General features: G+C 33.8%; 1 long non-coding RNA gene across 1 annotated transcript; it reads right to left on the bottom strand.

The window, feature by feature from the left end:
• Window positions 1-1,132: 1,132 nt before the first annotated feature.
• On the bottom strand, window positions 1,133-4,676 carry LOC131539643 (uncharacterized). The gene is made up of 4 exons (XR_009270934.1): window positions 4,616-4,676; window positions 4,441-4,513; window positions 2,975-3,009; window positions 1,133-1,164 (listed from the first exon to the last, which is right to left on the bottom strand). It is a non-coding gene; the product is annotated as an uncharacterized LOC131539643 (long non-coding RNA).
• Between the last annotated feature and the right edge of the window lie 1,988 nt (window positions 4,677-6,664).

Genomic DNA, 6,664 nt, shown 5'->3' with positions numbered 1-6,664 from the left:
CCCTGTTGGAGTATGGCAGTGTGAATGGGCTTTTAGGAGCTTTGGAAAACAAAACAAAAAACAGTAAAATAAATATATATTTCCCAGATAGCAAAAATCATTTGGGCCAGATCTGGTCCAGACCCATCGGACATTCTGGCCCAGATCCGTGTGACGGACTCGGGCCGGTGTCTTTTGGCACAACGGGCCAATACCGGCATGGATCCGTTTTTTCCAGATCTGGGCCAGCTCCAGACCAGATGCGGATTCCTTTATGGTGATTTGGCCCAAATGTGGGCAGGATCTGGTCCAGTACCATGCCGGATCTGGGCCAGCTCATTTTGTGTATTTTATATATTATATATATATATATATATATATATATATATAGGCCTTCATACACACACACACACACACACACACACACACACAAATAAGCTGTATACATATCTAGAATTCAAACACAATTTTTTTATTTGTACAGTGCTTTTCACAATACATATTCCAATGCAGCTTTACAGAAAATGCATTTAAAAAGAGTATTGCATTCAAAAGTTACAAATAAAAAGAGTAATGTCCATATGCCACAGTATTTGTACAGTTCCCGGATAATACAAATCATACAAGTAGACAATGACTATTTAAGTAGAAATGATAAATACCTTTAAAGCAATGATTACAAGCATCTTGCAGAATACATAATTAAATACCTTTTTTTCTTTCTTAAGGTATAATACGAAGGTCTTGGACAACAAAAAGTTTAAAGAAATGATTTAGATGTACAGACAATTACTGTCCTGAACACTATTAAAACAATATTCATATTAAAACAATTGGATTACTACACAAAACATATTTTACTACACTACATATTTTCTTTCCTTTTGATAATTTTTGCATCAAAAGCAAAATTAAAGTTAATTTAAAACTACCCCAAGTAGTATAAGTTTCTACTTCTAGTGCTTACTGTACATAATATTCACCAAGCTTAAAACAGTGCTACACAATGAGAATGAGAAGAATCTGAATAATTACCACAGTGACATTTTATATCACAGGGAAAGGTCTTACAAATGTGTGTCACCATTGTGTGCTTGAGTTGGTTCTAGTTGTTCGAGTCTTCTGCAATGCGAGCCCTCTTTCTGACTCAACAGCTTAAAGACAGTTCCCCCCTTTTCGTTGTCTCTAAAAAAAAAAAAAAGATTAAATATCTTTTTAATATTAAAATATTAATATATTAAATATATTACACACACACACACACACACACACACATATACAGTACATATATACACAAACACACACATAAGGTCAAAAGTTTACATACACCTTGCAGAATCTGCAAAATGTTAATTATTTTACCAAAATAAGAGGGATAAGACATTTACATATTGTCCACGAGAATTTTTTTTTTTGAATTTATAAAAATGACCCCGTTGTTTACATCCACTTGATTCTTAATACTGTGTTGTTCCCTGAATGATCCACAGCTGTGTTTTTGTTTAGTGATACTTGCTCATGAGTCCCTTGTTTGTTCTGAACAGTTAAAGCTGTCTGCTGTTCTTCAGAAAAATCCTTCAGCTCTCACAAATGCCGTGCTTTTCCAACATTTTTGTGTATTTGAACACTTTCCAGCAGTGACTGTATGATTTTGAGATCCATCTTTTCACACTGAGGACAACTGAGGGACTCATATGCAACTATTACAGAAGCTTTAAACGCTCACTGATGCTCCAGAAGAAAAAATTATGCATTAAGGGGGTGAAAACTTTTTGAATTTGAAGATCAGGGTAAATTGAACTTATTTTGTCTTGTGGGAAACATGTAACCCAGACAGCAACATAGTGTTGGCCCAGATCCGGCCCACATCTGGCCCGCGTGAAATCCATGCGGGCCGGATCTGGGCCGACACTGCTTGCTGTCTGGGAAGTATCTTCTGTAGCTTCTGAAGGGCAGTACTAAATGAAAAAAATATTTAGGAAAAATAAGAAAAATGTACACCTTTATTCTGTTTAAAGGTTTTCACCCCCTTAATGTATCGTGTTTCCTTCTAGATCATCAGTAAGCGTTTTTTTCACTTCCAGTTCTTGTTGATTATATAATTATAAAATGATCGTACACAAAATTAATAGTAGTTATTATAATTGATGTGGTTTGGAATTGGTAAAAGTGCTTAAAAAAATATGATCAGAATATTGAATCGCCTAATAATTATGCACGCACTGTATATGCTTTTCCACATCATAAATACCCAGACAGCAAGCAGTGTCGGCCCATATCCGGCCCACAACTGGCCCGCATGGATTTCACATGGGCCAGATGTGGGCTGGATCTGGGCCAGAACTATGTTGCTGTCTGGGATGTTATCCATGGTTAGCATTTTTAAATTTTCCTGTAATCGAGTAATTTTGTCCTGCTTTGTGTGTAACAAAGATAATGTTCATTCTGCTAACTGCCCATAGGTGTGAAGTATAATAACTGATATAACAGAGAAGAAAAGCAAGGGGAACCTGTGCCACCTGTTTTATATATTACAAAATACACAACTAATTGCATATTACACAGATATGTTATGAATGTATTTGTTTCATTTAGTATTACAAAGCAAGGAAGGCAATGTTTAAGCCTTGCACACAAGAGTCACGGTTTATTAACATGCTCCACTGTGGAAATTAGTGCACACTTCCTTTAATCACCAACTTGAGATGAAAAAGGGTTTGTACCCAAATGACACACAGACTATAGCATTGCTAGAGGACTATGATTGTCATAACAGATATATTGTTCAGGATGAGTGTGAAGTTATTTGAAGGAGCATTTCTCCAGAAAGCTGCAATACAAAATCGGCCCTAACAAACAGTATGTTCTGAACAGCACTAGTTGTAACATTATCAGGCACTCATTATTATCAATACTCCAATTATAAATTGTGGCATTCAAATAGCTTGAATAACTCAAACTCCACTGAAAACTTTAAAAAAAAAAATGGACTCACCTTACTATTTGACAGTCCCGGCTCTCAGGTGGAACCTGAAATTTAAACAGATTGTTATATAGTGTTGCTGGACAATTTCTCAGTTTATTTACCCAATTAACATGGAGCATACCATTAACAGAAATAAAAGCATATTTTGGCAAATATTTTATAAATAAAATCCATACCAAACAATATAATGTAATACATGTCGGTCTCCTCAGTGCCCCTCTGTTTCTATCATTCAGTGTGCCTGAAGGGGACTGGGCTGTTTTTAATGTTCTTGAAATAAGTCTCCTATGCTCATCAAGTCAGCATTTATTTGATCAAAAATACAGAAAAAAAAAAAAAAACCGAATATTGTGAAGTATTAAAAATAATGAAATGAAATAAAATAATGGTTTTCTATTTTAACATACTTCAAAATATAATTTATTCCTGTGATCAAAGCTGAATTTTCAGCATCATTACTCGTCTTCAGTGTCACATGATCCTTCAGAAATCATTATAATATACTAATTTGATACTCCGTTATTATAGATGTTGGAAACAGTTGTGCTGCTTAATTTTTGGGAACCTGTGATACTTTTTCAGGATTTATTGATGAATAAAAGTTAAAAGAAAAGCATTTATTTATTTAGCTTTGCCATCACAGAAATAAATTATATTTTAATTACAATTTTAAAAGTAATTATCAGTTAAAATATGTTTTTTATTAATATATTGTAAAACGTAATTTATTCCTGTGAGGCAAAGCAAAATTTTCAGCATCATTACTCCAGTCTTCAGTGTCACATGATCCTTCACAAATCATTCTATTATTATTATTTGCTGCTCAAGAAACATTTCTGATTATTATCAGTTGAAAAACAGTTATGCTTCTTAATATATGCAGAAACCATGATATACAACCATTCAAATGTTTGGTGTGTGTTATTTAATAGAAATGAGTGTTTTTATTTAGCAAATAGGCATTAAATTGATAAAAGTAAAAACATTTATAATGAAGCAAAAAATATATTTCAAATAAATGATGTTCTTTTGAACTGTCTATTAATCAAAGAATCATAAAAATGTTTCCAGAAAATGTTTTTTTTTTTACATCTAATAATAATAATAAGAAGAAGAACCATTACTGATAACGGAGCACCAATAAAAATCCAGCACTAAATCAACATGTTAGAATGATTTCTGAACGATCATGCACTGAAGACTGCAGTAATGATGCTGAAAATTCACAGGAATAAATTACATTTTAAAATCTATTCAAATGATATTTCACAATATTACTTTTTTAATTTTATTTTTGATCAAATAAATGCATGCAGCCTTGAGGGTTAGCACTTAAACGTTAACATTGCTAGCCCACCATGACTAATTATCAGGCAGCAATCTTAAACATTAAATTTTTATAGAAGCAGTCAAAATTACTAAAGTTTAAATTAAGTAATTAAGTTAAAATTCGTTAATTACGTATAATTACAGACCTCTGGACCGTTTTCTTCATGTTAGCAAGTCCTCTGATAATAGGCCTAAAGTGTTCGCCGGTCCAACACCGATCTAAGGAGCAATAAAAACACCAAACCTTTACGTTACCGAGTACACAACATAATAAGAAATTAATTTGTTAGTAGAACAGTGTGATCACACGGTGTGATGTACCTTAGTGAAGTTTTTGAGGATAACAGCGTACAGTCCGTGCCTCGATCGTCTTGACGTCTTCTTCTTCTATTAAGGTTTATTGGCGGCTGGCAAACAACTTTTTGGTGCATTACCGCCACCATCTGGTATGAGTGTGACAGAATGTTGTGTATAAACATTGTTTGTTAAAAAAAAAAAAAAAAAAAACACTATATCTTTCCACTTAAATTGGTTTCTCTAAGATATTGAAACAGTATATTACAACACATTTTTTTTTACTCTTTTACTTCTGTCCAGGTTATCTGTCTTAACGAACTGCCCTGAAATACAATTCAAACAAACAATGTAGTGTGAGGCTCTTACATTCACAATGCTCATTTTGGCCTCAGTGGTGAAGTGTGCAGAAAATTATGCTGGATTGAAATGTAGTCTTTGGTGAACAGTCTTCAAGAGTTCAAATAATATTTAAAGTTTTAAGAATCTTTCAGTCTCACGTGAGGTTTCCACAAGCAACAAAATCTGCTTGAACAAAAACTTCACTACATTTAAAGTTTAGAAAATAATATACATACAGACCGTTACAGTTTGAAGTGAGGTGCGTTCACAGTACTCTGGTTCTGTCTTACCGTTATTAATTTCAAAGAACTTTTTTATTATCATCTGTCTTTTTTTGAATTATGATTGACCCCACTGTAGGTTGTTGTGTATGAAGTGTCCTCAGAGCAGAGCTAAACAAGATGGCCTTGTAGGACATACAGGAACCCAGACAGCAACATAGTGTTGGCCCAGATCCGGTCCACATCTGGCCCGCGTGAAATCCATGCGGGCCAGATGCGGGCCAGATGTGGGCCGGATCTGGGCCCGACACTGCTTGCTGTCTGGGAAATATTTTATATTTATTTGATTTTTTTTTTTTTTTAATATTTGATAAACTTTTGAATGTTTGAGGTTTTACTTATAAGTCAGATGGTTCATGGCACTTTAGAAATGTTCTTCGACAGGAGATCCGCTCCGCTCCAGCTCTGCAGCACAGCCATCAGCATGGAAGAATAGGAACAATATGTCACATAGCCAACAAAATGTAGTATACAATGTCAGGATTATTCGAAATAAACAAACTACAACAGAGGTGAAATGCAATAATAATAATAATAATAATAATAATAATAATAATATACAAAACATACAAAAAATCTTAAGATACCAGAATTCAAATTTTTAGGTTTTACAGATGCATGATGATATAGTTGAAATATATTGTGAAAAATTCATATAAAGTTATTTAACCCTCTGGGGTCTGAGGTCATTTTGGGGCCCTTGAGATGTTTTGACATGCCCTGATATTTGTGCTTATTTCAGCTACTTAAAACATACTATTGACCAACATGTAATTTTTTTTGTATTCAGCACAAACTGTGCTACAATAATATGTGACCAAGATGGATGTACATGTTTGCATTTTTTAGAGAAAAAAAAATTATGCGTGGTTAGTAAGTTTTGGGGGAAAAAAATGTAGCTGAAATAAGGCCTTAAAACCCACACTAAATAGTTCTGAATAAGACTTTTGAGTAATCAAGTCTTGTAGGCTGGAATATTTACTTCAAAATTATGTGAAAATCATTCTGCTTACTCATTCACAGAAAACAATATATTGATTTAAATTTTTCAAGACATGTTTTGTGATCGAAAGACTATATGTGAGGGAGTGGCAATGGCCTTGAATATTAAGTGAGTCTCACCAAAGAGACAAAGGGCCCTCCCCTAATGGCCCCTGATGGCCCATCAGTGTGACTGTGACTTTGAGGCAGGTAAGAGAGAATGTGAGGAGATTGAAAAAAAGTTTTTTTAATTATTTGTATTTTATTTACAACACAGTATAATCAAAACATACATAATGAAGGTCAAAGACACATTATTGTGCACACTGATCTAACCACAGAGATATGAACAGACTTTGAGTCATTCCTGCAACAGATTCTGTTCAACAAGTGAAACAAGTAAATCATACCTGATATTTACGTGTGTTATTTAAGTGTTTCTACTTCTTTCCATGGATTCAAGAAGAAAAAA

This window comes from Onychostoma macrolepis, chromosome 04, assembly GCF_012432095.1.
Source record: "Onychostoma macrolepis isolate SWU-2019 chromosome 04, ASM1243209v1, whole genome shotgun sequence".
NCBI lineage: Eukaryota > Metazoa > Chordata > Actinopteri > Cypriniformes > Cyprinidae > Onychostoma > Onychostoma macrolepis.
This window is presented reverse-complemented; position numbering and strand designations above follow the sequence as displayed.